This window comes from Callospermophilus lateralis, chromosome 11, assembly GCF_048772815.1.
Source record: "Callospermophilus lateralis isolate mCalLat2 chromosome 11, mCalLat2.hap1, whole genome shotgun sequence".
In the NCBI taxonomy this organism is placed as follows: Eukaryota; Metazoa; Chordata; class Mammalia; order Rodentia; family Sciuridae; genus Callospermophilus; species Callospermophilus lateralis.
The window spans coordinates 112,384,218-112,393,121 of NC_135315.1; the positions used below are offsets into that span (position 1 = coordinate 112,384,218).

At 32.5% G+C, this 8,904-nt stretch overlaps 1 pseudogene; it reads left to right on the forward strand.

Annotated features, from left to right (window-relative positions):
- The first annotated feature begins 1,884 nt into the window (after positions 1 to 1,884).
- Positions 1,885 to 2,538, forward strand: LOC143410376 (tropomyosin-like; annotated as a pseudogene).
- Positions 2,539 to 8,904: the final 6,366 nt, after the last annotated feature.

Below are 8,904 nucleotides of genomic sequence, written 5' to 3' on the forward strand. Positions count from 1 at the left end.
TCAAATATGCTTCTGTTTATATATTAATAAGTTCTGGAACAAAAGTTTTATTCTCACTAATAAAGTAGCATTAAAAAAATATGACTTAAAAGTTACCTAAGTGTAGTTTTCAGAGACATAGATATACATATGAATGAAACTTTTAGAAAAATAAATGTGGATTGATGGGATGTGGCTTAGAGTGTAGCTCACTGGTACAGCACTTGCTTAATAAGGTAATCATGAGTTTCTGGGTTTGATCTCCAGCAGTATAAAACAAACAAAACAAATGAAGAAAAACTGTTTTTTTTAAGAATTAGAGAACATATGACCATAATTTTGTACATAGGAAAGTGAGTATAACTAGGGTAAGTTTCTAACTAGACAGACAGTTACATGCAGGTGGAATTAAACATTCTGTTGTTTGATTATTATGTTCTTCAATTTTAATAACTCACTTTTGACTTATTAAATATGACCAACTCAATGAATATTCCTCAAATTTGCCACTATGTGATGCCTTAAAATGTTTATTTAGAGCATTAAGTCAAAATCAAAAAGTCTCTAATTTAGAAATCATACACACCTATTTGAAAAAGTTTTGTTGAAAAAACATACAACTAACGAATATAATAAATACATGAGAAAAATATGAGAAAGTCAAAAGTCAAGGATGCAAGAGCAATATAAAAAGCATTCCCAGACAAAAATAAAATGTGAGTGGTCTGTATTTGGAGGATCCAAATTACAGAGTGATATTACATTAGACATAATGGAAAAAGCAAAAGTAGTGGTAGGAAATGTGCCTAAATGAGCATTGACATTGGGACTTAACTATTCAACAAGAGAATTAGGTTTCAAAAGAAGACTCCAGATCATAGGAAGACAAAGCCAGACTTGAAGGGAGTTGAACAAATTTAGGTGAGTACTTTAACTCAGATGGTTAAATCATTAACCCACTTATGGTAGCTAGCCTCTCATGTGAAATTCATATGAATTGTAGAACTAAATGGGGATTTAGTGCTTCTCAGGATTCTTAGGAACAACCTTACATATGATGCATGTGTAAACCATTTTGTGAAGATAAGTTGGACAAAAATTTGGGAGTTAAATTCTAAGGGAATAGAGCCATTAAGTGTGCAACCAAATGGGAATTTTCTACTACCTACATATGGCAGGTTATAGGGCAGGTTTTTAGCAGATGATTGAAATATTTGGTACTGCTTATACACAATTGAAACAACTATTATTTCCAATGGGAAAATTTGAGTATTATTTGATGCAAGTATACTTTAAGCCATGCTAAATCAATTCTACAGAACAATATTGTATGCATTTTTAAAATACATTTGATTATTTAATATAGGGTAATTTAAATTAAAAGATGGAATGACTTAACTATTATAAATCTCTCATTTTGGTAGGCAACTTCCACTAATTTCTAAAGCTCAATTTCAGATAACCATTTATCTTATACTATTCTACTTTGTATTTTTACATTACACATGTCAAAAATAATCACTCAAATAGTTCTCATCATATGATTTTTATTTACAAATCTGAGAATGACAAAGCAGAAACAATATCATTTTAATATTTTAGAATTCAAAAGTGTTACTCTGTCACTGTTAAAATTTATTTAAGTGTCCATAAAGATAATTATGATTTAATCATACTGAACAAATAGTTGTTTTAAATACAATTTCCACCCAGAAAAGTTTGGAAGTTATCTTTTAAAGCATGTAGGATTGAAGATGTTAAATGCTTTTTACTTCTAAGGATTGATAGTATGTCTAAAATTCTATATGAATTATACAATTTATAATTTAACAGTAGAAAAAAATTGGCTGCCAAGCTGAGTGGAGAAGGTAGAAGGCAGATATCAAGAAGTGACAAGATGGCACCATGGCAGGGATGACCACGGTAGAGAAGGTGAGGCACAAGATCCAGGTTCTGCAGCAGCAAGTTGAGGATGCTGAGGAGATGGAGAAAGACTGGCCAGGAAAAGGCTGAGGCTGAGGTAGCCTCCTTTAACTGGAGGAAGAGTAGTTGTACCTTGCCCAAGAGTGCCTAGCTACTGCCCCGAAGTGAGAGAGGTATGAAAGTTATTGAAAATCAGGCCCTGAACGATGAAGTCAAGATGGAACCCAGGAAATCCAACTCTAAGAACCTAAGCACATTGCAGATGAAGTGGATAGGAAGTACAAAGAGGGGGCTTGTAAGTTAATGATTATTGAAGAAGATTTGGAATGGCAGAAGAATCAGGTGAGCTTGCAGAGTCTCCTTTCCAAGAGGTGGATGAGCAGATCAGAATGATGTGTCTGAGGGCTACTAAAGAAAAGTATTCTTAAAAACCAAGATCAACATGAGGAAGAAATAAAGATTCTTACTGATAAGCTCAAGGAGGCAGAGAACACTGCTGAGCTTGCTGAGAGTTCTGTTGCCCAAGTAGAAAAGACAATTGATGATTTGAAAGATAAACTGATATTCACAAAAGATTAGCAAGTTTGTACAGAAATGATACTGAACCAGACTCTGCTTGAACTCAATAAGATGTAGACCTCCCCAGGCCTGGCCGGAGGCTGCTTCACATGTTCTGCCTGTGGGGCCAGCCAGACCAAAGCTGACCTTGAAATTGAGGGCTGATCTTCAACTGGAAGGCTGCTTTCTCCTTGACATCCCCTGTACTGCCACACCCTTGTCTTTTCCCCAAAACTGTCTTTGCCTCTTCCCATAAATGCCAGCTGGGCTACAGGCTGAACACCTTTGGAAGTAACATTTAAGGGAATGTGAGCACAACATGAAGTGTCTTTAAATCAAATTCTGATGTACATATTTTGTAATTACTTTATGTTTTTAGAGTAACCATAAACATTCCAAATAATTCCACAGCTCTAAGGAGCAATCTAATTCCGTTCTCACTTTTGGAAGGTAACTTCCCAGTCTAATTCATATTGCCTTCTCCACAGAGAAGGAAAACAGGAATGGGGCTACCCTACTGAGAGACAAATAAAGTGTAGAGAAATATTCCACTGTCTAATTCCTCTGTACAAAGTACCAGCCAAACCAGAAAGGTGATTCCAAGAGGAGTTTGCCAAAAAATAAAACCATGCTATTCTATTATTCAAGATTTTTTTTTAGTATCTTTAGATAACGTTATTCTTTTTATTCTTTTTCACTGTGACCAAATAAAGATGATCATACTTCTGTGACATTTTGTTTTTGTGGTGCTGGGGATTAAATCCAGGGCCTTTTTCAGGTTGGGCAAGTGCTCTCCTTGTGATATTTGTGCATGGGGCACCTGGGCATTCAGCAGGAACCAGTGTTTCTTTTTGTGCCAGCATAGGCTCTGTGGAGTTTCATCCTGAAAGCTGAGCACTGAACTCTTATAAGCTCTTTGTCTCCCATATAAGATAATAAACACACAGTTTGATTGGATATTCTTCTACTATAGAGTTGCAAAAGCGTCACCCATAACTGAGTTACAACACAGTCAGGAGAGATTTACCACTGAGTTGGCATGCATGGTATGTGTGACACGTTGCCTTTTCTTTGTTCTGGAAGAGCCTCTAACATTCTACCACTGAGCCATAGCCTCAGTCTGAGACCAAATTTTTCTTCCTTCTTTATCCACTTCCCCACTGTTCACAGAATAGATTGTGGGCCCCTTAACCTTGAGGTGACCTCTCTTGCCTTCTTGCAAAAAAGATGTTTTTTCCACTGACTTAGCAATAAAACTGGTGTTTTGCCACTGCAGGCCAGGGGAGGTCTACTGATCTCATTCATCATCTCATCAGGTTTCTCTGAAGCTGCTATCTCTAGAAGTGCCATCTCATTGTGCTTTATATCAATCAGTGCTAGAGAAAGCTTATGTACAAAACTCTTTAAATTTTTGATGTTTGGAAACTTTGCTTCTTTGGGATTCAGATACCTTTGTATCAGTCAGTGCTAGAGAAAGCTTATGTACAAAACTCTTTAAATTTTATGATGTTTGGAAACTTTGCTTCTTTGGGATTCAGGTACCTGGCTACCCTATCTGTCTTTGAGAGTCCTACAGTCTGGGCTGGCAGTTTGCTGATCTTTCAAAGTTTCTTTTCCAACCCAAGTCTCCACTTTTAGGTGAGCTTTCTGTGAAGTCTGTTAAATCTATATCCTGCAATTTATTGACTTAAAATATACTTTCCTTTTTTGTGGTTTCTTTGGGGCCAATTGGGAGAATAAAAGAACAATAGTGCAACTATTTTGATTTTGAATATTGACAAGAATCTTTTTGAAATAAAAACCATTACCTCAAAAAAAGAAAAGAAAAAAAATTCTGTAGAGTAAAAGATAAACATGTAAATGGAAAGAGTTGCCTTTTAGGTTGTAGCAATGTATAATAATTTATAAAACATACACAATTTTACTTTTTTCCTCTCTCCCTCCAAGTTGATGTATGTTTTCTAGTTGGTTGATTTTTAAAATAATGAGACAAATTTAAGAATAATTTTTTACATTATTCTTTTTAATTCCTGCTATTATAAAATATGAGACCACATAAAGAATGTAACAATTTGCCATTAAAACTAAAATAAAACAAAAAATTGTTATGAAGAAAATATTTATAATAAATGATTATATTATGTACAAAATAAGTGTATTGTTTAAAGTTTCCTTATTTATATTTAAAATGTGATGACCAAATAGCATCTATAATAAGAGAAAATCTCTGTGCATGGTCAAAGTTTCCTATTATCTTTCTCATATATAATTAATGTATGCAAATTGATGAATTTAGACCCATGCAAATACCTAGACACTTTCACCAAAATCCAGACAGTAAACCTATCCAGCACTTTCAATAGTTGCCTTGTGTAATTTTGCTTTTTTTTTCCATATATCATAAGAATTCTTAACATAGTATTTATTCTTTATCCAATTTAAATTCCAGAGATCTGCTTTGTAATGTAGTGGCTGTTCTTAGCAAAAAGGTATTTTTTAATTGGATTAAATACTTCAAAGAGACTCTCAAGACCAAAGTATTATTAAATGTCAATATTTTTTTAAGTTTCTCTTTCTTAACTTTTGACCAATCCATATTTTATTGATAAGAAGCCAATGAACTATGAATCCCAAAAAGGAAATTAAGCCATATGTTTTGGTGTCTATTTGTATAATTATTTCAGAAGAGAATAATTCACTACTGTAAGCTGTTTAAGTAAGTAAAACCAGATTTTCCACCATATATAATTCCAGTATAGTTACACATACTTTCAAACCCTTTTACATCTAAAGAACTTTTTTATGTCATAAAGATACTGGAATTAAAAATTTTGATGCTGCCTGGTTATTTATTCATTAATTATATATATAGGAGCAGAAATTTGTAATGTTTAAATATGTCAGCATTGATTGGCTTGTAATGACCCTTGATTTTGTTATTTGGCTAAAATACCCTAAAGTACATTAATTTATTTTGAGCTTATGCACACTTTGTTTCTCATATTTGTAGTTGGAATATCAACTTTCAAGGTTATTAAAATCTATGGTTATTAAAATTTTATGATTATTAAAATTCAAATTTAATATTTATTATTTACCTCTCAATCCAAATGGATTTTCAATTTCCAAAATCATTTTTATGTCTAGAGATATCTGTTCTCTTCTCTGTGAAAGATAGGATATTGGAATAAGATTCAGGAGATCTGAACTAGAGCCTTAATATTTCACTTATTTTTGAAATATTTCAGATTTTCACCACTGAATAAATCTTATAAATCAAGATCCTTTCTAACACTGAGTCTAGGGCATATCCAGGAAAATTCTCAAGAGGTATTTTGTTGTTTGTTTGTGGTCCCCTATCAAATATATTTTGATGCTGTTTGGTAATTTTAGTCGATTAACCATGAAATAAATTATGTATTAATATATATTTATGGAATTTAATTGACCTACGTTATGTTGATTCTGTGTATAACATGTAATAAAGTAAGTTAAATTCATACATAATTTGTTTTCAATTGAAATTGATTGAAAAGATTATAAAACACATTTGTTCTGTCTTTTCCCTCCATCTTTTTTGTTACCAATATTAATTTTACATATATTCCAATAATTTCTAAATTTATGTAACCACTGCTTCACTTTTTTACTCCAAACTCAAATATCTCCACTTGGAAATACATTTTAACTAACTCATATTAATTGGACATATTAAAAGAAGTCAGTGTGACATTTGTACATGCTTACAATGTACATTGATCATATCCCGAGTCCTTCATCAACCACACAATCACTGCTTCATCTTTCTCTATTCTTCATTCAGAGCAACAATTTTTAGTTTCTATATATTGCTGCAGGCCGGCTACAACAGAATAATCGGTGGGGGGGGGGGGGGTGACGAACAACTTGTGTATGTTGATACAGCAGTAGTGGAAGCCATTTACTGTAAGAAAACAGAGGTATTTATACATTCCACAGAGCTTATCTTAATTAGCATAAACTAGATACAGCAGTCAACCAATAAGAAATCTCCACACTTAATGGCTCCCTGGAGTTACTTCACAAACCATTCCCTCTGGCATTTTGCCAGGTGCCATCCAGACTTGTTTATAGACTCTAACATTTCTCTGGCAAAATGCCAGGTGCCATCCTGACTTGTTTACAGACTCTAACAATATATGAGAAAGAGCATGTGGTACGTGCCTCACTGTATGCAGCTGATTTCACTTAAGATAGTGTTCTCTGATTCCATCCATTTTGCAGCAAATGACAGGATTTCATTGTTTATAATGGCTAGTGCTCCAATTTTGTATATATTAAGAACTCAAGAATTTAATAATAAATATAATTGAAAGACTTGGAAATCAATTGAATCTAAACTGCATTTTTGCTTTTCTTATTAAACCTACTTTATCTTGAAGCCTTCCCACATTCAGCATCCTTATTCTTTGTTTCTCTAGAAAAAAAACTGGTAAATTGCCTTTTAACTTTTTAATCATACATACAATATAAACACGTCTAGAAATATCATGGGTCCTTGTTTATCATAAATAATCACATCATGCAACCTTGTTCGCTACTACCCAGGCTATGCAGCTCCTGATTGGAATATTACGATATCCTTAGACCTAATGTTCTTTAACACCTCCGCTTCACTAGAATTTATTCTCAACACTGCAGACACAGTGTTCCTTTTGAAACCAAAATAAATTATTTTGTGACTTTCCATCTCATTCAGATTAGAAACTCATTTACTAATATTGATTAAAAAGACCCATCATGATTTTCATTTTGGGAGTCTTGAATATGAAATATTTTCACATTAATTTTCAGTTATTCCTTTTATGTTAATAATATACCTGGATTTTATTTTTATACATATATATTTATTACATATATTTATATACTTTATACATAATATATATATATATGTATATACATTTCATTATATTTATTTTATATAATTCAGTAAATTACAGAACTAATTTATTTTGGTTTCAGAGAATTAGTCAATTTTCCCAACATAATTTATTAAGTATCTAACTTTTTCTCACGGACTTACAAAAAACGTTTTGATATATAAGATATCCATATATATATATATATATATATATATATATATATATATATATATAATATGTGCATATATATTATCTGTGTTATATTTTATTCATTTATTTGTCTCTTTTTGTTATTACAAGTTTAAGATGACTTCAGCTATGAAATACATAAGACCTCTTAACAGGTGCATTTTTCTTTGTTCGTTGTTGCCATATTTTTCTATACACCTTCGTATGTATTTTAGAATACATTCATTCAGTTCCTTCAAAAACGCTGTTTCATTTGGTTAGATATTAGCATGAATTTAGAGATTATATTGGAGTAGAAAGATTTTCAATAGTTTAGATTTCTTTTTATATATAAGAACATAGAAAATTCGTCCAGTATATTGTAGTTTTTGTCTTTTTTAAAATTTGATTTATTTATTTTAATTAGGTATATATGACAGCAGAATGCATTTTGATTCACTGTACACAATTGCAGCACAAGTTTACATTTCTATGTTTGTACACAATGTAGTGTCACACCATATGTGCAGTCATACATGAATCTAGGGTAATGATGTCCATCTCATTCCACTATTTTTTCTCCTCCCATGCACCCTCCCTCTTCTCCCTCCCTTTTTTTCCCAGGGCTCTCCCTTCCCACTGAAGGATCAGCATCCACTTCTCAGAGAGATCATTCGTCCTTTGTTTTGTGGGGATTGGCTTACTTCACATAGCTGGATGTAACCAACTCCATCCATTTACATGTAAGAGCCATAGTTATATCCTCTTTTATCCTGAGTAATATTTCACTGTGTATATATAAAACAGTTTACCCATTTACAATAACCTCAAAAAAAATTGGTAATCAACTTAACAAAAGAGGTAGAAGACCTCTATAATGAAAACTACAGAACACTAAAGAAAGAAATTGAAGAACACCTTAGAAATGGAAAGATTTCCCATGCCCTTGGATGATTAATATTTGACAATATTGATTAATATTGTCAAAATGGTCATGCTACCTAAAACATTATACAGATTAAAAATGATTCCAATTAAAATCCCAACATCATTTCTTATAGAAATGGAAAAAGCAATGAAGAAATTCACATGAATTTATCAGAGACCTAGAAAGCCAAAGCAATACTTAACAAGAAGAGTGAAGCATGAATTATCACAATAACAAACCTTAAACTATGTTACAAAGCTATTGTAATACAAATGGCATGATATTGGCACCAAAACAGACATATGGACCAATAGTACAGAATAGAAGACACAGTGACAAACCCACATAAAAACAGTTATCTCATACTAGACAAGGGCACCAAAAACATACATTGGAGAAAAGATATCCTCTTCAACAAATAGTGCTGGGAGAACTGGAAATCCATAT